Source organism: Kogia breviceps, chromosome 12 (assembly GCF_026419965.1).
Source record: "Kogia breviceps isolate mKogBre1 chromosome 12, mKogBre1 haplotype 1, whole genome shotgun sequence".
NCBI classification, from domain to species: Eukaryota; Metazoa; Chordata; class Mammalia; order Artiodactyla; family Physeteridae; genus Kogia; species Kogia breviceps.
Window position 1 is genome coordinate 37402647 of NC_081321.1, and position 25146 is coordinate 37427792.

Consider the following 25146-nt stretch of genomic DNA (forward strand, 5'->3'; position numbering starts at 1 on the left):
CTAATCTTAACCATGTTTTAAAAATGCACAGAAAAATACAAGAAGGATATAGAACAAAGTTAACAGTGGTTATCACTGATTAAAGGTTTACTAGAGGATTCCATTTTCTTTCATATAGGCTTCTGTATTTTACAAACCTTCCACAGTGAGTGTTTACTACTCAGATACTCAGAGCTAAAATGACTTTTAGAACTGTCTTAAGTCCAGAAACATTGTGGTATACATGAACTTGAGTAGATCTCTATTTGAAGAGACGTCATCCTCCCCTGAAAATACGTCAGTGGAAGATGCTTTATATATCAAGCATAATTTTCATCCTAGTTCATCCAAGATATGTACACCTTTACAAATAATTGTTTTCTACCACAATATTTTCTTCAACTTTTTAAAAATTCAACTCAATCCAATTTAGATTTGACCCTTTTTGGGTGAGAAAGAAGTATTGTTGAATAGAGATTCTGAAAGCCCCTGATTAACACAATCCCTAAAGAAACGTCAAGCTAAGTTCAAAGTTGGCCTCTTGTTCCTTGTGTCCCTGTGCTTGCAGAATCAATTTAATGCCAGGGTTTGGAGAATCTATCCTGGAATGAAAATACATTTATCAGTGAGGCTGTACATGTGACACTTGAATAAACAAGGACCACATAGAAGGAAGTTGCCACTGCTGTTGGTGAACTGGATGTCCCAGGGAGCATGCCATGTACCTGGTTTGATAAGCTACTGACTGAAAACCAATCAATCTGTGTGCCTGCTGTGTGTCAGAGGTCAAAGTGAGAGGGAGAACTGAGATGCCTTCTTCACACCTAATAACACTCACTTTTCTTGTTTCCCTTCACCACCTCAAAAGACTGTCAAGGTAAATTTTGGGTTTGGTCCTCAAGGAGTATTTCATCCCAGCCAAGAAAGCAGCCAGCCACTTTAAAGTAATAAGACTTAGTAAAACTTAAAACTGTCTCTCAAATCTCCATAAGGGTCTTTGGAGTCATACTGTCCACAGCTGGATTATAAAAATAGCCTTAGTCACTGAGGTAGCCCTGGAGCCTCCTGGTGTCCAGAGCATTTGCACGTCTACTTTCCCCTTTGTAAGCCCTACCTCTGGAATAGAGATTCTTCTGGAATACCTGAGAGGTTGTGAGGGGTGTGACTGTTGTTTTGGAGCAATAAAGGCAGCCTAGCTGGTCTCTGAGCAGCTTCCTTTTCCAATGAGCCCCACTCCGAGGTCTACCCTCTCACTTCTGGTTCTTTCCTAGATTTCACACCCAACTGGTTTTCTGTTCATTAAGGTAAGATGGAAATGTTATATAACATATAAATAGGGAATTCAGGCCCAAACCTCCTTGAATGTCAAGGCCAGTCCCCAAACCTTATCTCATCACTTTTATTTTTGGTCAGGGTTCATTCAGCCAAACCACTGTGGTGTCACCTTTCATTTATTTACCTGGCTTCTGTCCCAATGTCCATAGCCATTCCACAATTCTGGACTACTTCCCTTCGTCTACCCATCTCTTCTGGAGGGAAAAAAAAAAAAAAACTAATGAAGAAATAAAGTTAAATAAAATTAGGAAGATTGTGTTTAAACATAAGGAATAATCACTACTTTTTAAATGTCAGCTGAAGTGAGTTTCCGATATATTGTTCTGTGTCATTTCTGGATTTAATTAAGAGAAGAAGTGGTAGCTCATGGTATGCCTGATCTAAGGCATTCCCTCACCTGTGCGAAGAGGCCTGGGTGAGATGCTTTCCTAAGGTCTCTTCCCGAGCTGGAGTTCCATGATTAACACAGAGGAAGTAACTTCGTCTCACAATTGGATTACATTGTCACAATAATCTAAGTGATAAACACATGGGAGAGATAATAAAACCATTTGCTAAGATTTTGAAAAGAAGATAAGTAAGATTATCCTCTAGGAGGGACAAAGAGATTTAATCTACACATAATGAATGAGATTGATCATCATGGTGGTAAACCCAGAGACTGTAAATGTTTGCTTGGAGAGTTTTGAGAACAACCAAAACTCCATTCAGGGGCACAGTGTAATCTCAGGGAGGCAAATGTGAAGAACCAAAGGGACTGGCCAGTGTAAAGCATAAAAAAGGGAGACCCAAGAGTCATAGGTGATAATATATGTCGAACTACATCCTATGAAGAATTTGGCTCAATGCAACTATAATTATTTAACAGTGTGCACTTTGGTGGGTAGGGGTAGTTCAGGGTCTCATCTCCTAGTGAAATATCCCTCCCAGGTTAATCATAGTCTTTTCCATTAACTATAGTATTCACAAGGTGACTTCCTACTTGCTAACTCATGTTCCCAGCTACCTCAATATTCATGCAGGTACCGTGGATGGAAGCACAAACAGTCTGGTCATTAGAAATAAAGACCCTTCACTTGTTTTATTATTTTACTTTCTCAGATAAAGGTATTCAGTCATTTGAATAGTTGCTCTGCAAAAACTTTAAATTTAAAAATCCCTTACTTTTAATAAAAATAAAATTCCTTACTGGCATTATGTGGAAAACAATACATAATTTCAATAAGTTGTGATGTAGATCAAAATAGTGAGTATATGTAAGACCCCTGGCACAGGCCTGACCCATAATAAATATTTGGTATTTCCCTCTTCTTACTCCCGTTCATATTATAGCAAATAAGTGTTGCAGAATTATACTAACCAATTGATATGGAGTACCTACTCAGCTCTCTATCCCTAACGGGCTGCATCCTTGGGCAAGTTAGTGATCCTCTTGGGCCATCAGATTCCTAAGATAAAGTGAGGGGTTTGGAGTAGGTGATGTCCAATTTCCCTTCTATCTCCAACGGTCAAAGAGACTGAGTATTTGAGATTGATCCTTAGAGGGTCATTATAATCCCATTCAGCCTGAGATTCAATTATTCTGCTCAATTGATCTTTCTTTATAATAAACAAAATCAAATAACTTGAACAAACTTTCCGGTTAACATGGCAGCAAATTAGCAATACCTATCAGACATCTTCTCAATTTCTTTTTAAAATACCCATGAGACTATACTAAAAGATAAAAATCTGGCACCAGCATTGTAAACCAAAGAGAAGATGTGTCAAAGTTCAGAGGGACTTTCCAACTTTCCACCAACTACATCATTTATTGGGAGGGATTGAGAAACATATTCCTGGATGGCACAAACTCTACCCTTTGAACCAGAACAGCAAGAACTACCGCAAAGTAAGAGGAAGACTTTGACTCTTCCCCAGTGCCTGCCCTTACCTCCAGGACAAGGAGATCCACTGTCCAGAAAACAGAGACTTGTCATCTGAGCCAGCCAAAGTCATAACCTCTCTTTCTTCCCCATCCGCCATTCTATTTCTATATCCATTTAGAGGCTACATTTCCCAGTGTGCCCCTCAGCCTGAAGTAGAAGAGGTTGGGTAACAGTGTAATAAATATCAAATACAAGTGGGGATGGGAATTGTACTGAAAACTGTGTGTGGTAAGTGCTGGGGGGCAGGGGAAAGGGTTCTATCTTTCATGTGCTACACTTTCATAGGAATCACATTTCATTCACTGTCAGACATCCCAACTCCTTCCAGCAGATGTATGATGTGCCATAGGACCTTTGACCTTCTTTGGGTAGATCTGGGAAAGAGAAACTGCCAGGCCCAGAGCGAGCAGTAAGGGAGACTAAGGGCTACTCACCCACCCTGTCTCTTGGTAACCCAATACCAAGGCCTGTGAAATTATTTAGTAACATCAGAGAAGAGGATATTTATACTAATGAGCCACGGAAGAGCTAATTTTTTAAATGATTGCTACAAAATACAAATACAACGATTCTTTATTTTAAAACAATTACTTCAATGTTTTCACTAGTTAACTCTTCTCCGGCTCTTTTAATGTTTGGAAGCCATTTCCTGGTGACCCTTATTCACATGGGTTGTTTTGATCATAGCTTTTCACAAGAATGATCCAAGAGACTGGATTCACTAGCGTAACTGCATCATCTTGAACAGTTCTGTCAACTGGAATATAGCCGATGTAATTCGTCATTTCTGTGATTGAATGTATTCTTAATTTGAAAGTAAAAACCACATGGCAATCCCTGTCATGATCAATAATGCATTAGACACAGTACAGACTATTACCAGAAGGATTTTGTTCTGCTTTCTCTTCAATAGCTCATGTTGAAAGAATGGCTGTAATATTCTAAACTGTTATATTATTACAATCCAACTGGGGCTGGAAAGACTTAGAGTCTAGATAGTTTGAATAGATGAAAGGCAATTCAGAATTTGCCCACTTTTCACTTTACCATCAGGATAACAGATAGCTATATTTTATTTTTATTTATTTATCCCCCCCCCCCAGATTTTCACACGTCTCACTCCCTCACTTCATTGAATTCTCAACTTAAAACCTGTCTTCTAATTTAAAACCTGTCTTCTAATCCGCCTGCCGATGCAGGCGGATTCTCAACCACTGCGCCACCAGGGAAGCCCAGATAGCTATATTTTAGATCCTTTAATTCTCCCCCTAAATTTAGAAAATAGAATATTTTAGAAATATGTTAATAATTAGTAGATTTCTCCCCCTTTTCTGTACTTTGAAAACTTTCCTTATAGAAATCTAGAGGTGGCTGCAGCCGCAGCAGTGGTCAGAGCTAACATTTGTTGAACACACACTGCTCTTGTGGCCACATTCGGGGCACTGTGCTCAGCATTTCACATACATTATCTCATATAATCTTGATGATCATTCTAGGAAATAGGTACATGATCACCCCCATTCTACAAATAAGGGATGCAAATATCAAACACCCTGGAGAATGCTCTCTGAGAAAGAAAACCTGTAAGAGTGGAAAGGTATCGGTTCACAGAATGTTATGGTAAATTAAATCTTATGGGTAACCAAGAGAGTTTCTGTCTTAATTAATTCGTTAATTAATTAATTAAAATCCACAAATATTTATAGTGTGCCTAGTATGGCAATTTTCTAGGCAATTAGGGAAATAGCAGTGACTAAAACATAATACAATCACAATGAATATGGGTTATGGACAGACACAGGCCATGAGTAAACCAATGAACAAGTTATAGGCCCTATGAATAAAAATGAAACATGATAAGGGATTAGGCAGTGATGGGACATAGGCAAGGATGTGGAGGGTATGGAAATGGTGACTACAAATGCTTTCATGTGGGATTGCTGGATCATATGACAACTCTATTTTTAGTTTTTTGTGGAACCTCCATACTATTCTCCATAGTGGCTGCACCAATTTACATTCCCCCCAACCATGTAGGAGGGTTCCTTTTTCTCCACAGCCTCTCCACCATATCTTATTTGTAGACTTTTTAATGATGGCCATTCTGACCAGTGTGAGGTGATACCTCACTGCAGTTTTGATTTGTATTTCTCTAATAATTAGTGATGTTGAGCATCTTTTCCTGTGCCTATTGACGACCTGTAAAAAAGATGACATGATGTTTTAAAACATTTAGAGAGGGAAAATAATTATTGGCCTGATGCCCAAGAAGAAAATAGTTAATTGTCTTCTACTTGTTTTTAATCATGTTAACTATAGAAGTGTTCCTGTCTATCTTGCATTGTCTCCCAAAGCGTGGGAAAGCCTTTGTCACTGGGAGCCATACTTGTTAAAGAATAGAAGAAAGTGGCATTTGTACCTCCAGAGGCACAAAGTAAAAGAGCTACTTTTCACTGTTTGCCCTCCCTTTATCTCCCACCTTCTTAGTGGATACATATTATCTGGCTAATTGTTGTCTATTTTGTTTGTTTGTTTTGTATTAACCTCACCACTAGCCACCTAGGAAGGCATATAGTGCTCTCCTAAAAGGACTCATAAAGCCCACATGCACAATGGGTTTAACTACACAGACTTGAATGACCTTTCCCCAGTTAATGTAAATACAATTTACAAGAGTATGCTCAATGCATTTGAAATTGTTAATGATGTATAGATGGATCTTCCAATGGTGAGACACCAAAATCATAATAGCCTGCTAAATTGCGAGCATGCCTAAATAGCAAAAAGATGTTCTATATTATTTCCAATTATTTTCTCTCTCATTCCCACATTCAATCTTGCCTTAATTACTTTTGCTACTTTCTGTCACCTAAGTCATGTCCCTGTGTTAGTTTCCTACGGATGCTGTAACAAATGACCTCAAACTTGGGTGGTTTAAATAACAGAAATTTATACTCTCACAGTTCTACAGGCCAAAAGTCAGAAATCAAGAGGTTGGCACGGTGGCACTCCCTCTGAAAGAGAATCCTTCCTTGCCTCTTCCTGCTTCTGGTAGCTCCCAGCATTACTTGACTGGTGGCTGCATCATTCTAATATCTGCTTCTGTCTTTACATGGCCTTCTCTTCTTCTCTGTGTCTCTTATAAGGACACCTGTCATTTAATTTAGGGTCCACCTAGATAATCCAGGATGATCTCATCTAGAGATGCTTAATTGCATTTGCAAAGATTCCTTCCAAATATGATTATGTTCAGTTTCCAGACAATAGGACATGGACATGTCTTTTGAGGGAGCTACTATTCTATCCACCACAGTCCTAAACCTGGCTAGGTTATTTTGGTAACTTTATAAAATACAGATCCCTAAGCCCCATCCTTAGAGACTCTGATTCCGTGGACCTGGTTGGTTTGTACGTTTGTGTTTTATGGTGGAAGATAAGAACTATATCAGTGTTAAAAAAAAAAAAAAAAACTCTCCAGGTGATTCTGATAGTTGTTATCCCTGTCCTTTCAAGACCTTGATTTTTGAAAATGTCATTTTGATCTGTTATTTCGTCAGTGCAATGAAAGACAATATAATATCAAGAACGGTAAGATGGTACAGGGAAATTTCTGGACTTGGGAATCTTCCAAGCCTGAATTTGAAATCTGTCTTGTACTATCACCTGCATTCTCCATGCTTCAATTTTCTCATCTGTGGAATGGAGATCTTTACATTATCGTGTTATTGTGAAGATTAATAAGATAACATGCGTAAAGCCCAGCACATGCCCAGTGATGAATTAAATCAAGACTATTATTAACAACAGGTGGATTGGGCTGCCCATTTTATTCCATATAGTTATAATACATTTACCTGAAAATAACTCATTCATCATGTATCATGATTTGCATAATTTTAATATATCAAAAGAATAGTCTTGATCAGTTTTAGGAGTATGGGAAAGTTTGACAAAATAGTGAGAGAATGTGGTAGAAAATACCACTTTCTTACCTGCCACAATGATGATTCTGCAACTTCCATGTAGTTTCGAAAATCCTAGGTAAATGAAAAACCTCCAATGTGCAATTGATTCAGTGACTATACCTAACCCACTGTCATGGACTGAATTGTGCCCCCCAAATTCGTATGTTGAAGCCTTAACCCCCAATGTGACTTTATCTGGAGATAAGATCTTCAGCAGGTAATTAATGTTAAATGGAGTCATATTGGTGGGACCCTGATATAATAGGGCTGTTGCCTTATAAGAGGAAAAATGTCCTCTCTCTCTCTCTTTCTCTTTCTGCCATGTGAGGACACGTCAAGAAGGCAGCCATCTATAAGCTAGGAAGGGAGCTCTCACCAGAAACTGAACTGGCTAGCACCTTGATCATGGACTTCCCAGCCTCCAGAACTGTAAGAAATAAATTTCTCTTGTTGAAGACACCCAGTCTGTGGCATTTTATTGTGGTAGCCAGAGCAGACAAACACAACCCCCCAACTAGCCTACACCCTTTTTTAGCACCATTCTGAAAGGATATGTCTTCAGAGTTTTGCTTCCCATTCCCCAGACCTGCTACTTCTCCTTATTTTTAACAAGGGGCAGTGATAGGGCCACAGGGCAGGCAACAAGACATGTTTCCTAGAAATGAGTTTGTAAACTCATCAAGCATAAACTGAAGTCATCATTATAGACTGTTTAAAGGGAATATCAGATCCATAGTTTCACTTAAATCAGAATTTATCTTTTTCCTTGAGTAAATTTTCTTTTCCTTTTTCCATGAGTAAATTCCTTGATCATGGGATGGGTTTATGGTTCACACCCCTGCTCAGAAAGCTTTAATATTCATCATTGCTTTCAGAATAGTCCGAAGACTCATCAATTCATGGTGGCAAAGACCTACCTTACCCTAGCCCCTCCTCTTTATGTGAACTTTCTGTCAGGTCCAACTGGTACCCTGAGGTCTTACTGACAGGCTTTGTTCTTCCACCCTCTGCACATTTTTGCATCTCATTTCCTCTGTCTCACATGCTCTCCTAACACCTCCGCCCAGATCCAATCTTAACAACACTTTCTACTACACCTCCTACCTTTTCTGAAAAGGCTTTGCTGCCCACTCCAGGCCAAGGCTCGATTCATGGGGATATTATTCTTGTCCCAGCACACTGCACAGGGTAACGATTTTTTTTTTTTTTTTGGTACGCGGGCCTCTCACTGTCGTGGCCTCTCCCGTTGCGGAGCACAGGCTCCGGACGCGCAGGCTCAGCGGCCATGGCTCACGGGCCCCGCGGCATGTGGGATCTTCCCCGACCGGGGCACGAACCCGCGTCCCCTGCATCGGCAGGTGGATTCTCAACCACTGCACCGCCGGGGGAGCCCAGGGTAACTCTTTAAATACGCTTGTTGATCTAAATATATTTGTCTGTGTAAAGAGAAAATGGGAAGGGGAAAGAGATTTAAACGACCGTATAAGGCCCCTTCTGACTTGAGACGCCCTGATTCTATGAACTTTAAAGTGTATCAAAACACATCGTACAGAGAGGCCTCTCAGTGTTGAACAATATGCCCTTTAAAGTGGTTGCTGCATTTCCCACATTTCTTTCATTGTCCAGAAGAAGGCCTGACAAGCCCACTAAATGATTTGGCATTCTTTTAGGTCTTGTGATCCCATTGTTTGCCATTATCTAATCAGCATTTTATAGTCATTGGACCCAAAGGAGACAGTCTGAAAACTTGTTGGAAGGGATGGAAATTTCCAGTTGTAGAGAAGAATGCTAATAATTTAGAGACGGCTCACTCCTGTTGATGTCCCAACAAAAGGTTAATGTGAATGTTGCCTGTGGAAAATTTCTGAATGTAGTTACCTTTCTCGGAGATAGCTGAAGGCAGTTGTATAGAGACGCAAATGAATGTTTTATTTGCATGATCTTTTCCTAAAAATGAAGCCCCAAAGAATTTGCTCTCTTGACTTAAATTGGAATATTAGAATCTTTTTGAATCTCATTTCCATATATTATTTCCAGGCACGAGAGGTCAACGCCTTTGTGGGACAGTGACATGGAGAGATGTCTGTGTTAGCAGTACTAGGAAGCATGAAGGCTGAGTGATTTCAGGGACATCAGAATCCCTGTTGCTTCCAAATATAACCTCTTTTGGTTTTCACTCAGCCTGAAGTTTCCACTTTTGGACTCCTATTTTTGGAAAAAATCAGTTTTATACACTGGTTATAAAAAGTATACACAAACACACATACAGAAGTGAAGTGCAAAATTTTTAAAAGATATGGAGGTACAAAAGGTCTACAAAGTCATCCTGAAAAGGAAGAAGAAAGTAAAATTTTAAAATCCTGTTTGAAAATTTTATCTGGTGTGGCCCCGTGTGAAAACCAAAATCTTCTATGCCAAAATCTTAAGAGCCAAAAGCATGTGTCTGGGTTTCAATATGCTCAGGGCTGTATCAAGAGCTGTTATTCTATGAGCAATTCAGCCTTCACAGAATCTCTCCACTCTTGTCTTCACTCCCCTGCACAGTGTCTTTGTTCAGCCCAGCATCTCTTGTCAAAATTTTAAAAACAACTCTCTGATCTTGCAGCCTTTACTTTCTCTCCGCTTCCATCCGGAGTTAAACCAGAGGGCCTGCTCTGCTTAGCAACCCTCAAAGCTCTGTGTTGTTGCAGGAGGAAGTCTAGGCCCCTTCAGGGCTCTTGTGTGGGGTCCTTGCAGACTCACCTCTGCTCTTTTCCCAGCACACTGTCCTCCATCCACACCTTCATCTTCCTAGTCCCTAAACAACTTCCAAACACTCAAGCACTGCAAACATCTGTGCGTTTTCACACATTCCCTGGATGTCCTTCCCCCTTCTGTGTCCGGCCAAAGCATCCTAATTTTTCCTGGCCTCGCTCAGCTGCCACACAGACCCTATAGGCAGAATCAGGCTGTCACCTAGATGCATGTGATTTCAGGGTCCCAAGCTCTTTCTCCCATCACGTTACACTAACTGGATTGTGAGATGCAAATTGTGACTCTGAGGCAAGAGGCACACAGAAGCCCTGGGCCACATGGCTCAGGTTTCTCCGCACCCCACCTCATCCAACTAGCCCCCCAAACTCTGGTTACAAGGTACCCCTGCTCTCACCACCACCTCCGGCGTCATGCTTTGAAGTTTCTCCATAGGGCCCAAGGCTGGGAGGTCAGACTCAAATTTAGAATTCCCACATTTCTCGGAGTCCCACACAGGAATTTTAAGGAGTTGCCCCCTTCTCCTCCCACACCAGTTCTGTCTGGTACCATGAGGACCCTGAGGCACAGGCACGTGGATGTCCTAGCTTGCATGTCCAAACTCAATCTACACCCACCCCCAGTCACCTCTGCTTGGAAAATGGAGCTAAGAATTCCAGGGTCATGAGTACCTAGAATATGGTAGAAAGGAGGGCATGGGCCACCAGTGGCCATATGCCTGTGGTCCCAAGACCACTTGCACTATGGGAGAGGTATAGCCGCATCCACCTGGGCCTTCTGATGAAAGCAAGGATGGGGGTGGGCGGTAGAGGGAGAGAGGCTTCTCTTGTCCTGATCTAAGAGGATGAGGCAGTGGTGCGTCTTCAAACGAAAAGTTAAAGACAAGTCTCACTTGGTGAACTGTTTGTTTCTCGAGAATAGTGGATCTCAACCAGGGCTGATTTTGCTCCCCATGGGATGTTTGGCAATGTCCAATGTCCGGTGGCTGTCACAATGTGAAGGGGGTGGGAGTTGCTACGGTTATTTAGTTAGTAGAGACCAAGGATACTGCTAAACATCCTACAATGCACAGGACTACACCATCTCAACAAAAAACCTTCTCTAGGGAATTCCCTGGCAGTCCAGCAGTTAAGACTTTGAGCTTCCAATGCCAGGGGCTCAGGTACAATCCCTGGTCAGGAAGCTAAGATCCCACAAGCCACGCAATGTGGCCAAAAATTTTTAAAATATACATATATATATATGTATTTTAAAAACCTTCTCTAAAAGTTAATTTGTAAGTTGTCTATATATAATACTGTTGCCAATTAAATCTTGAAGAAGAGTTTGGTTCATGTCACTTGACTACCCGCCCCCGCATTGCTTATAGACCAAGGTCCAAATTTCCTAGCTTTGGAGTCAATATAATTCTTTATCTGGAGCCTACTCTGTCTATCAATTTCATCTTTCTCTATTATCTCCATATGTAGCCCAAAGCCTGTGTCTGCACTACAGCCAGACTTAAATGTTATAGAATGCCATATGGCCACTTCCCATATTTTCCCCATCAATCTTTGGCTTACTCAACCCTGTATCCAGTAGTGAATTAAATCCCCAGCTGGACCTTCTAATGTAAAATGTTCACAAGTCAGAGACTGTCTACACTTAAACATAATTACCCAATAGCATACATCAAAGCTGTACCAGTAACACAGTGATGACTAGCTCTTGGAGTTGGGAAAATTAAAATGTATAAATCACTAAAGTTGTTACCATTATGATGTCCTTAGCATATAATAGGTGTTCAATAAACAGTCTCTGTCCCCCACCCCCATAATGAAAAAAACATTCCTGCTAGGAAAATAACTTTTGCAAATAAATTAAGGTAAGACTATTTGCTGTTTAAAAAAAAAATCTTAATGTCTTAGCACAATAGAAGCTTATTTCTCACTCACATGAAATCCAAAACAAATGTTCCTGTTGAGGTGACAGGAATGGAAGGACAGGCACAGAATTAGAGGAAGGCTCCACTCCCTATGACCATTCAAAGCCCTAAGCTGATGGAATCTCCACCACCTTCCATGTGGCTTCCAACACCATCCTGTTTGTTAATATCCACTTGCCGGAAGGGGAAGGAGAAAGCGCAGAGAAGGTACTACCACCTCTTACTCTCTTGGCCAAGAAGTGACCCACATCATTTCTGCTCATATTCCACTAGCAAGAACTAGTGACATGGTCCAACCTGGATGCAAGGAAGGGTGGGGCTGGGAAATGTGGGCCTGGGCTGGTCAGGGCTTCTCAGCACCAGCCCTACACTATGGAAAGGGATTTCCCATCTTTGCCACAGCAAAGTACAAGGGAAGAGAGGAGATGAAGCAATATCCAGCACAGCAAGCAGGCTTGCCTGGCAGCGCTAGGAGTTGGGGACCCCCAAGGAAGATGAGCATAGTTAGGCAGCTGCAACTAGGGATTAACATACAAAGTGAAATAAGTCAGATAAAGAAAGACAAATACCATATGATATCACTTACATGTGGGATCCAAAATATGACAAAAATGAACCTATCTATGAAACAGAATCACGAATATAGAGAACAGGCTGGTGGTTGCCAAGGGGGAGGGGTTGGGGGAGGGATGGGAGGGGAGGTCGGGGTCAGCAGATGTAAGCTTGTCTATATAGAATGGACAGACAACAAGGTCCTCCTGTATAGCACAGGGAAGTATGTTCAATATCATATGATAAACCATAATGGAAAAGAATATAAAAAAAGAATGTATATATATCTATAACTGCATCTCTTTGCTGTACAACAGTAATTAACACAACATTGTAAATCAACTGTACTTCAATTAGAAAAAGGAAGAATAGTTAGGCAAGTGCAGAGAGCCAGAGAGCCAGACAGAGAGCCAGACCTTTGATCCTATCATTATGAGTTTTATTTTGATTTAAGAGACAGCTGTAAATCAGATCTTGATGAACAATGCTGTTTAAATCAATTAGTGTAATTTCAGAAAAATGTCCGTTTCATTATAAAATGAACCTGGTTTTCATTCAGGCACGCCTTCATAATTTAAAAATCGAATCATTACATCATTAAGGACTCTTTTCACGGAATTCTCACATCCCTTCCAACTCTCCCTTTCTATGAATGTGCTTTCCCATGGTTTCAGTTATGCTTACAAACCTGCAGGATCTGCCGCTGTGTTTCTTCATTTGCTGTTCTGTTTTCATTGCTGCCTCTGCTGTGTTTAGTTCTCCTTCTTTCTCTTGGCCCAGACTATTAATTTCTGAAACCCATCAGCATCGGTGACTATTAGGAACCACTTCAGAGAACCTCAAAGGAATTATGCCTGAGTGACTTTTAGCCCATATATTTGCTGACATTAAAATGTCATTTATTTTCTAGACTTATATGATTTTATGTCAAACATGAAATTAACCTTAACTGTACAACATTCAAATTTTGATATTTCAATACCTTTACTGAGATGTTAAAATAGAATTTTCCTTTCAATATGTCAATATACAAGACTTAGTGCTTTCCTACCTATAGTTTATATCTCCCACATCAACTTTCATCCAGAGAAACACATCTGATTTTGTAATAGAAGTCAATGGAAAAAGGAAATATGTTGTATAGAAATTCATATTTACAGTCAACTTTTTGATGTTTTCATTCAGCCAGTTATATAATGTACACCCATATAATCACTGTTTTAACTCTACAGATTTCAAAAATGTTATTTTGTTCCCCCTTTGCTAGAGTATCACCGCTACTAGTGAGCCATCTAGTGGCCCATGTTGTGATATTTTCTATTCTTTGTTGAGGTGGAAGACACAACATTTAAGAGAGTCCAATGAGATTCTTTCCTTGCTACAATGGAGGGACAAGATTGTTATATAAAATATCCAACGGCAAAATGCTGAGTCATCCACAAACGTATAGGAGATCATTGTAAATTCTTATTTAGCCAATATAATTAAGAAATGGAGCTTTTGGGACAAGTGAACATGTTTGTTAAATTATTGTATCATAATATACAAACCATACATGCATTGGCAATATACCAAGAACCAGAATGTAATAATATAAACTTGACCCTAAACTTAAGGTAGCTTTAATTTCACTCTTGTTATTCATATGAACTTTAGGATCCTATAGATGTATACTTTGAATACATGAGAATAATTTGAATATTTTTAAAATGTATATTTGGGCTTTCTGGTTGCTTGGACTTAAAGTGATTTTCTACCTATAAAGGACCAAACCTATAGGAATCAATGTGAGTGGTGTCAAGTCCACCATTTCAATTGATCCTTTGTAGAATTATAACCATAGGATATTATATATTGCCTTATTCTTTATGTGTAGTAAATAAAGAGTGAGAGAAAATGATAATGGTTTTTATCTTGTTGTTTTAGAAATGCCTTCAAATGCCTTGTTTTCTAACCATCCCAAAGTGATAGAAGAGATTCTTTTCATTACTACATACTTTTCCAGAGGTAAGTCATGAAAGAATGAGTGATTTTGCTGTTGAAAATAAAAGGACAAGAAAGCAAAATCGTATTCTCCAAGCACATATAGATAATATTGGAAAAATTATAAAAAGTAGTTATTGCATGTTGGCCCTTGGAAACAGCAATTATTACAATAAAAGGCATATTATTAAAGGGACAGTTATCATAAATGCAATCATTTCAGAAAAACTTTTTTGGAATCAGACATGGGAAAACAGCAACTCCCACTTATTAAGCTCTTAATATATACTAAGCGCTTTACTAACTTTGCTTCCTTTAATCCTCACAACAAAAAGTGTCATTTTACAAAAGTAGAAACTGAGACTGAGTCGTTAAGTAACTTGTTCAAAGTCATGTTGCCAGCAAAAGGCCTCATCTGGGTAGAACCTGTGTGTGTCTGATTCTAGGTCTTGTGCTCATAAATGTGACCATGCATTTGAGAGCCATGTTACGAAAGCCTGCACTGTCTATGCTTCTCAACAATGCCCAACCAAGTGCAGACACCATGCATTCTCCTAGTTGCCATAATCAGATAAATGGAACAGTGAAGCATAATTAATACTTCACTGTCTTGGGGTTACATGATGGCACACCCACCATTACTGCAGAACAAGGCTACCAATCATTGGAGTAACATGATTCTTAGACGCCAATGTAGGTAAATGCCATGTCAGACTTTTTCAGGGATACAATCATCACAACAGAAGAGTGTACTTCTTTTTTTTCTGGCTTCCTCCAAATAATCATCATTAGGCTTTTTCTTCAGAAAGATTTGTAACATCTGTTTTGTCATTGTCTTCTTTCTTTTTATTTATTTATCTATTTATTTATTTATTAACATCTTTATTGGAGTATAATTGCTTTACAATGGTGTGTTAGTTTCTGCTTTATAACAAAGTGAATCAGTTATACATATACATATGTTCCCATATCGCTTCCCTCTTGTGTCTCCCTCCCTCCCACCCTCCCTATCCCACCCCTCTAGGTGGTCACAAAGCACAGAGCTGATCTCCCTGTGCTATGCGGCTGCTTCCCACTAGCTATCTGTTTTACATTTGGTAGTGTATATATGTCAGGGCCACTCTCTCACTTTGTTACAGCTTACCCTTTGCCCTCCCCATATCCTCAAGTCCATTCTCTAGTAGGTCTGTGTCTTTATTCCCGTCTTGCCCCTAGGTTCTTGATGACCTTTTTTGGATTAAAGACCTAAATGTAAGGCCAGACACTATCAAACTCTTAGAGGAAAACATAGGCAGAACACTCTATGACATATATCACAGCAAGATCCTTTTTGACCCACCTCCTAGAGAAATGGAAATAAAAACAAAAATAAACAAATGGGACCTAATGAAACTTAAAAGCTTTTACACAGCAAAGGAAACCATAAACAAGACCAAAAGACAACCCTCAGAATGGGAGAAAATAGTTGCAAATGAAGCAACTGACAAAGGATTAATCTCCAAAATTTACAAGCAGCTCAAGCAGCTCAATATCAAAAAAACAAACAACCCAATCCAAAAATGGGCAGAAGACCTAAATAGACCTTTCTCCAAAGAAGATATACAGATTGCCAACAAACACATGAAAAAAATGCTCAATATCATTAATCATCAGAGAAATGCAAATCAAAACTACAATGAGATATCATCTCACACTGGTCAGAATGGCCATCATCAAAAAATCTAGAAACAATGAATGCTGGAGAGGGTGTGGAGAAAAGGGAACACTCTTGCACTGTTGGTGGGAATGTAAATTGATACAGCCACTATGGAGAACAGTATGAAGGTTCCTTAAAAAACTAAAAATAGAACTGCCATATGACCCAGCAATCCCACTACTGGGCATATGCCCTGAGAAAACCATAATTCAAAAAGAGTCATGTACCAAAATGTTCATTGCAGCTCTATTTACAATACCCAGGACATGGGAGCAATCTAAGTGTCCATCGACAGATGAATGCATAAAGATGTGGCACATATATACAATGGAGTACTACTCAGCCATAAAAAGAAACGAAATTGAGTTATTTGTAGTGAGGTGGGTGGACCTAGAGTCTGTCATACAGAGTGAAGTAAGTCAGAAAGAGAAAAACAAATACCATATGCTAACACATAGATATGTCATTATCTTCTTTCAACTCTCTGTTAGAACAACATGCCGAGTCATTGATTCTACCTTAGTCAAGGCCCCTCTTAAGCAAAGAAAGATTAAAGCTCACAGTCCACAGCTGTAAACAGACCACTGTGGAGCACAGAGACCGAAGTCTGAAGGCTGAGTTTTAAGAATGAACTATAATTCTGTGATCATATAAAACTTGCAAAACTGAGTCATATTTACTGTGTGGGGTTTTGAGCTGCATGCTAACTAGCAGCAATGCTAAGCAATCGGTGTGAAAGATTTTATACACATTTAAACCAAGAAATGGAAAATCTTGTCCGAGTTTGTTAGAAATCTGAAGATGTCTGGCTTCATAACCAGAAGGGAATTGTGATGGATACTATTTGTGGTCCTCCCTATATCCACTCCCTCCCTACTTTTTCCCAGCCTATGGAACCCCAGTTTTCTCAGGTGGCTGCTGAGATCTCTTCTTCTCAGAGACTGTAAGCCCTCACCCCAGTGCTAGGGATGAAACATGGCCAATCTAAATCTGTTTTAGAATGGGATTCTAAAATTCTAATTCTAATGGGATTACCCATTCTCCTCTCCCTGGGAGTGTCCATATGACAAGTTTTGGGCAATTATGTGCTTTTGAGTGGGCACCCAGGGAAAACTGTTGTCTTCCTGAGTAACATGAATAAACTTGATGGGCATAGCCTTTTACCCTTTGCTGCCCTTCTGCCAGGGACACAGGCATGGTACCTGGAAAACAAGTATGAGAACAAAAGTCGATTTTCTAAGGATAGTACATCTGAAGGATAGAAAGATCCTTGATCTCTGACAGCATCATTGAATAGCTATCTCATCCCAGGGCTGCTTTGGATCTCTTGCTATATGAGACAAATCGTATTTATTTAAGCCACTGTTCGTTGGGTTTTCTGTTCCCCGCAGCCTCATATACTAGATTGAGCCGTAGAAAATTGTCATTTTTGTAGGTCAAAAATTGTTGAAGATCGGAAGTTTCATATGGCTCAACTCACTTTTTTTTTTTTTTTTTTTTTTTGCGGTACGCGGGCCTCTCACTGTTGTGGCCTCTCCCGTTGCGGAGCACAGGCTCCGGACGCGCAGGCCTAGCGGCCATGGCTCACGGGCTTAGTTGCTCCGCGGCATGTGGGATCTTCCCGGACCAGGGCACGAACCCGTGTCTCCTACATCGGCAGGCGGATTCTCAACCACTGCGCCACCAGGGAAGCCCTCAACTCACATTTTGAACTGATGCAGAATCAGAAACATTTCACGTCTTCAATAACCAAACTTCTCCTTTCCCTCTCCTCTGCCACCTGAAAGTAGATCTTTTTTTTGAATATTTCTGATAATTAATCTGTGGTGTGTTAGTAAACCAGCTCATTTTGGGCGGGGTGTCCCTGATTTGTAGCATTTGCTGATTTCTGTGGTGTATGCTCCCACCATGGCCATTTCAAGCGACCGACTTGAGGTCACTGAACAAGGAGTTGGGAAGAGATACACACAATGAGCTCTTGTGAGCTGGAAGCACAGCACCAGCCCCTTCACAATGGCCACAGCTCTTTGTTATAGTGTCTGATTGGCTGCGCTAAAGTTGCTAGAAAGTTATTGAGTATTTCTACTACTAGTTGTCTTCATAGGGTTAGGACAAAAATGTGAGGAAAAGGATACAATTAGGACTTAGGGAAACTGGACAATGGAAATGTATTTCTTTACCATTTGCTTCATTTAGATCTTATGAGAAAGAATACAGAAAATATGTAAGATGGTACCCACCAGGGAAACAAAACAAAAACAAAACTTCATTAAACATTCGTTTTTACCAACATGCACTTCTATTGCCCAAGTCTATTTGTTGCCTCTAAAAGAATGGATAAGAAAGAAAACAAAGATATCCCTCATTGGCTTATTCACTCTTTTAAGATGCAGTACTTTTGTTGCAGTGAAAGAAGATGAAGCGTTTGACTTCCATTTGGGACAGTGACCTTTATAAAATCACAAAAAAACTCATTTCCTCTAGTTGTTAAATGCCAAATAACTGTCTAGTTTTCAAACACTGACACTTTCATTTGCTTTAGGTACCCGATCCAAGAAATGATTAAAATTCTTCCTCGTTTAAACCTGAGCACAGCAAGGCCACCAGGATCAAGTGTGAAGTCTCCGCATTCCTTGTCATAAGTGTCTTTACCCTAGACGGAGAGATTCTCTCCAGAACTGCACACAGAATTATTTGTTACTACCTTGGACTTCCCTTTAGGCTTAAGAAGCCCACCTTTGAGGAGTGGGAGTGTGGAAGCTTTATTCCTTTGCGGGTGCTTGAAGCTGACAAATGCCACAACAAAAGATCCTCCTCTTGGGGCTGATTCACTCCAGCCCTTCAGATGTTGCAGGCTGAACATTCTCCCTGGGCAGAAACCAAAATGCCTTCCCGTCTTGCAAATACTTTTTAAATAGGTTAACTTTTATGTTAAAGCTAAGCATATTTCTTTTGTAAATAAAAATTTTTTTAGAGAAACATCTGATACTAAGACATACTTATAAAAGAAGGGAAATAATAAATTAGAGGAAAGTGAAGTTAGCATGGGCTTGAAGCAGGAAAGTCTTAATAGAGGAGGGATTTGACCAGGGCTTTGAAGGATGGGGAGAGATATAAGATGGGTGAAGCAAAGGGGAGCAAGGAGAAGAGAAAGGGAGTGATGGAGAGCTCACATTTCCTCCCTGGTGGTTTTCTAGATCTTATGAGCATCACCTGTTTCAAGAAAGATACACCAAAACAGCTGCTAAAACCCATCCATCTTACCTGTTATTTTGAGCCATGATTTAGGATTCTAATCTCTGGAACCAATTTGTGGTGCTGATTTCCTTGAGAATAAAGAACCATTTGGGTATGAATACCTAGTCCAGCAAGGCCATGGATATCCAGACCTGTCAGATTTCTTTCTCCAAAGTGCCTTTCATGTGTTAAGCTTCTCCTTTTCTTCTGCTTAAACGTTGCTTAAAAAACAGGAACTATCTTTGGTTTTCTGTCTTTTAATTTGACATGTTGTTCAAAGTGTAATAATGTATCTTCTGTTTCAAAAAAAGCAAAATTCCTAGCTATTCCATGATGGTAATATCAAGCTTGTGAATCTTAGACGGAGACTGAAGTTCTGAATTCACTTGCACTGAGACTCTTCTTTTGTTATGCCTCCTTATGGTTCAAATGGGGGATACGTCCCTCCCTAATGCTTCTGGATCCACAGGGTCTCCAGTCCTGGTAAGGCAGTGAAAAAAGCAGAGAGGTAAGGGCTCTCCATGTACTGTTTCCTTAAATCCCAATAATTCTGTGTGTTACATTATTACCCCCATTTCACAGGTGAGGAAACTGAGGCACTAAGAAGTTAAGTAACTTGCCAAAGCCATGCCACAGTGGCAGAGTCTGCAGAACTCAAACCCAGACAGTGTGTCTCCAATGGTTACCTTCTCAGGGGCCACACTCTACTTCGTTGGCAGAATTACAAAAGGTTCTCCTGCTTAATTATGTCCCAAATACACTCATTCTTTCCATGATATACCTACTTACTTAACGTCAGTTTAGATCATCATCAGTTCTTGCCCAGATTTACTGTAATGACCTCCGAACTGGTCTCTCTGTCTCTGGTCTGCTTCCCACTCTCCAGTATATCCTCAACCCAGTCTACAGGGACAGAGCATTTTTCCAGATTGTCCACCCAATCAAGCCCTTCCCTGGGGCTTTCAGAAGAGAGCTGAAACTTCATCTCTTAGTAACTCTGACTCTGTGTGTTGTGAGCCCTGCCGTCCTCTACCCCACCCTTCAGCACATCCCAACAGAACAGTCCTACTAAACCACCTCCATTTCCCCAAGCATGTCATGCGTTTGCTTTCTGCCTGATTGTGCTGACTCCCTGTTTTCCATGTAGTTAATTTTTACTAGTTCTTACAAACTTTAGGCTAGTGATTTATCTCAGCCCTCTCCTATCCATCATAGTGTCCTGGGCATAGCCCACATCATAGCCCGCATCCTCAAGAAGCTCCTACTCCATTCAGAAAGCAGACAATAAACCAAGTAATGAATAATTCCAGTTTCCAAATCACAGTTCCTAATATTCTATAATGTATACTCTTATCATATTCATAGATATTCAAACAGCCTTCTGGCACTCACAAAGAAAACATCATTATTTGGATTGCTATGTTTCAAACGGGAAAGATAACTTGACTAATCAAGGAGTCCTAGCCATGACATGTGTTTCTAGATAAATCTGTGCGACTCTCCTCATTCGTCAAGTCTACTGGGAGGAGAGCTGCAAGGTGTTTTTACAGCAGAACCAATCTTTTAGTTTTATTTCCTTTGGCAGCTGTGGCTTTTGACTTAACTCTTGTTGTTCTTTCTTTAACCTCCTAAAAAGGCTGAAGATAGAAAAATAACAAAAAAAGGAAATCTCAAAAGACATTTTATTTTTTTGAAATAAACTAAGTACTGCCTGTTGCTCTACTTTATAAGTTATTGGCTTTGACCCTGGACATGAAGTAGGAAGAAGGGGTTGGATAACTGTAGGAGAGGCCAGGGCATTTAGTGGGTTGGCAGTGCTGGAATAAGATTAATCTCTGATTAAGAGAGACCAACCTGGAAACAGTGTGTGAGGTCAGTCTATACTTTTAGGCTAGATGCTGCCAGATTGTGAACCTCCCTCATCAAATATCCCTTCCCCCCCTCCCCCAGTAGCCGTTTCATCTTTTGCGCAGTTGATCAGTGGATTAATGATTTGCTTATAAGGATGAAAGACCAGGAGAAAGATGTCACTCCATATCAATACCATAACCCAGTTTGGAGGGCACCTAGATATAGATTGTCCAAAACATTTTTACTTAAAGTATGTTAAACGAGTGTTGAGTAAAAGACATTACAATTGACAAAGGTGTGGGAATTCTTTGAAAGCCAAGCATAGCATAAAAGCAGAGGGTAACAAACGAGTAAGAACCATAGGCCTTTCCTCTACTATAGAATGCCAGAAATACAAATATTTATGAAGTCATGTAGAAGCTGCAGTTTTTAGAAAATGGTTAAGTCTTATAAATTTTACAAGACGTGAAACATTGTGAATACATTTGGGCTGAATATTAGCTATTCTTATTTGGAGACTAGTCCCCTTTCTTTTGTATCCCCTCTGTATTTAAAGGGCTAGAAGTCTAAAAACTACATTTTTCAGAATTGCTTGGAGCTAACGTTTTTGTTTTTTTTTGTGTGTGTGTGGTACGCAGGCCTCTCACTGTTGTGGCCTCTCCCGTTGCGGAGCACAGGCTCCGGACGCGCAGGCCTAGCGGCCATGGCTCACGGGCTTAGTTGCTCCGTGGCATGTGGGATCTTCCCGGACCAGGGCACGAACCCGTGTCTCCTGCATCGGCAGGCGGACTCTCAACCACTGCACCACCAGGGAAGCCCCAGGAGCTAATGTTTTAAATGTGATTTGGAGGAGGCTAGTGATATAGACTCATAGAGATATAGAAAGCATAATGGCGGGAAAGCCCACCTCTGTGGTGTGTAAGACGGCAAGCAAGTTCCCTAAAACATGGGAGTCTGTGGCAGCCGGACGCTGTTCTCATGTTTAGTTCTCAGCTTCCCGGACGTGAGCAGGCGTGGTAGCAGCTTGACAGCAGCAGCAGCAACGGTGGTTAATCTTGGAACCAGCAGATCAGTGGTAGCGCCGTGACCTTCCAATAAATTTGTTAAGTGCCTAATTGTCTCTGTTCAATTCCCTCCTAACTGAAAAGTCTAAACTGGTTTCTATTTCATGTGCTGAGCTCTGGAATAATATCTAAACAGCAGCTTGGAAAAGCTGATTTATTAAAGAAAAAGCACATAATTCAACATGTATGACTAACTCTGTCATATCCCCACTATGCTAAGTCAGAAGATGGATCCCAAAACTGAGGTAAGGGATACTGTAGGTCTGTTTTTGAGTATGGTATTTCCATATATGTCTTGTGTACATATGTGAAGCAGAAACTGAGAAATCAATAGTTATAAGAGGGATCCATAGAAGGAGTGACCTCTGAATTAATAAAGAGCCAGTAATGAAATGGCTTTTTTTAAACAATCGTTGGTGGTTCTCATCCTCTCCTCCCCCATCATCTCCTCTGCTGGATTCTCCTTTCCCAGACCTGTGAATGTGGGAGTACCCCAGGCTCTCCACCTCGGACTTCTCTCTGCACCTGTACTCACTCCTCAAGTGATCTCATCTGGTCATGTGGCTTTAAATGCCATCATTGAGATGATGACTCAAAGTCCTCAAGTCAGACCCTTTCCAATGCACCACATGGTTCATTTCTTCATGGATGGGTTGAGGAGAGGATTGTGGTAAGAGGTGGATAATTGACTAATTCTCAGGTGGTCGGGTTTTTTGGAATCCATGTGATTGATGAATAGAGTCTTCCAGAAACCATGCACAAAGGGCCTCTCTCAGGCTGAGAGGTGCCGACTATTCATACTGAGGCCCCTGGTAACGTTAAAAAACAGAAAAAGGACAAAGCAATGTTACAAAATTGAAGTATATGTTAAATCTTTACGTTGAATAAATTAATACCTTTAAAGCACATGCAAATACAATGTCTCTGCTGACAGCCTCATTTGCCATGGGCCCAATGGCCTCTCGCTCCCTCCTACGGCTGGTCCTGCAACCATGTGAGCTGCTGACACGCATCTAGACTCTGGGGATGTGGGAGAGCTTAAACTGGAGGCTGTCCTTTTGGCAAAGGGAAATGAAGCTGAATTCACCACAATCGGACTCCTTACACTCATCTACTCACTCCCAATGTTATCTTCAAATATTCCCGTCTTTGACAAGGACTGTCTCCTTGATCGAACTTTAGTCAGGTCTTCTGAGCACTCTGCTTGACTGGGTCTTGTCCTTGGCCTGCTAAGCCAGCTGCACCACAAGACTTCCCCTACTATAGGATGTCAGAAATACAAATATTTATGAAATGAATCCTCCCATCCTTGATATCTAATCATGTCCCTCTTCTCTCACCTCCGATATGTAACCAAGTCTCTCTTAATAATCCATCCACTGGGGCTTCCCTGGTGGCGCAATGGTTGAGAGTCTGCCTGCCGATGCAGGGGGTGTGGGTTCGTGCCCCGGTCTGGGAGGATCCCACATGCCGCGGAGCGGCTGGGCCCGTGAGCCATGGCTGCTGAGCCTGCGCGTCCGGAGCCTGTGCTCCGCAACGGGAGAGGCCACGACAGTGAAGAGGCCCGCGTACCGCAAAAAAAAAAAAAAAAAAAAAAAAAAGGCTCACCTTACATCACCCTTTAAATTCTCAATAAATTCTGTCCTCATCTTCCTCCACTCCAAGACAACAGCAGAGCTTCGTGAGGTGGTGGTCACCCTTTCTGAGGTAAGCAATAAACTCAGATTTGTCTTATCAAAAGTTTCTGTTGGTGATATTTGGGGAGCCAGCATTTAATAGCTCAGGAATCTTGCATTGAGAGAAGTCTGTAGCTGTTTCTTTAAATCATTGACATGACTTAACTGTGAGGCTGTTCCTAGGCTGAATTCTTTCAAATTGGATATAATAGTCAGAGAAAAAGAAATATCATATGATATCACTTATATGTGGAATCTAAAAAAATGATCTCAATGAACTTATTTAAAAAATAGAAACAGACCCACAGACATAGAAAACAAACGTATGGCTACCAAATGGGAAAGGTGGGAGGGATAAATTAGAAGTTTGAGACTAACATATACACACTACTATATATAAAATAGATAATCAACAAGGACCTATAGTATAGTACAGTATTATTCAATATTCTGTTGTAATAACCTAAATGGGAAAAGAATCTGAAAAAGAATGGATATATATATATATAAAACTAAATCACTTTGCTGTACACCTGAAACCAACACAACATTGTAAATCAACTATACTCCAATATAAAAAAATATTTTTAATGCATATAACAGAAAGGTACAAAGGTTGGTTCCAGAAAATTATCTTAGCTGTCAGGATAGATTAAAACTCCATAACCAACCCAGAAGACGCCAAAATTCCATCATCCCTCAAAAATCCAAAAACTCACATGAGTCTTTACTGTGTGCACATTTGAATGAGGCAATTTAAAAAAAAGCAAGATACCTCTTACAAAATGCCGTTGCACTAGTGTAGTATGTTATTTTCTAAATATGAAAATATTCTATCTTTATTTTGTAAGATACCCTTCAGCAAGCAGCTATTTTCACACGTAACTACCGTGGGAATGCAAAAACAGTAACAAATTTCATTTTGGAAAAAGAGAAAGGATATATATGAGTTACTACAAGTTTTCCAATATCTGTCTTTAAAGCTTCTGAGAGCTGATGTGTAGCAAATTTAAAGAGATTTTTTTTTTCTCTTATTCAGCTGAAAGGTAATTTTTACTATTTCATATTCAAGAAACCACTAGAGGGCCCTAAAGGCCACCTTAAATCCAGAAGTTGTTCCTTTCAAAGAGAGTGATCAGTGCACACACGGTTATGTATAAGCTGGCAAGAAAAACTCTAGTCATTTGCTCAAAAACTAGAAAAAG

At 40.3% G+C, this 25146-nt stretch overlaps 1 long non-coding RNA gene across 1 annotated transcript; it reads right to left on the bottom strand.

Moving 5' to 3' along the window:
* Positions 1–422: 422 nt before the first annotated feature.
* LOC136792352 (uncharacterized) lies at positions 423–1827 on the bottom strand. The gene is made up of 3 exons (XR_010836006.1): positions 1712–1827; positions 1439–1508; positions 423–581 (listed from the first exon to the last, which is right to left on the bottom strand). It is a non-coding gene; the product is annotated as an uncharacterized lncRNA (long non-coding RNA).
* Between the last annotated feature and the right edge of the window lie 23319 nt (positions 1828–25146).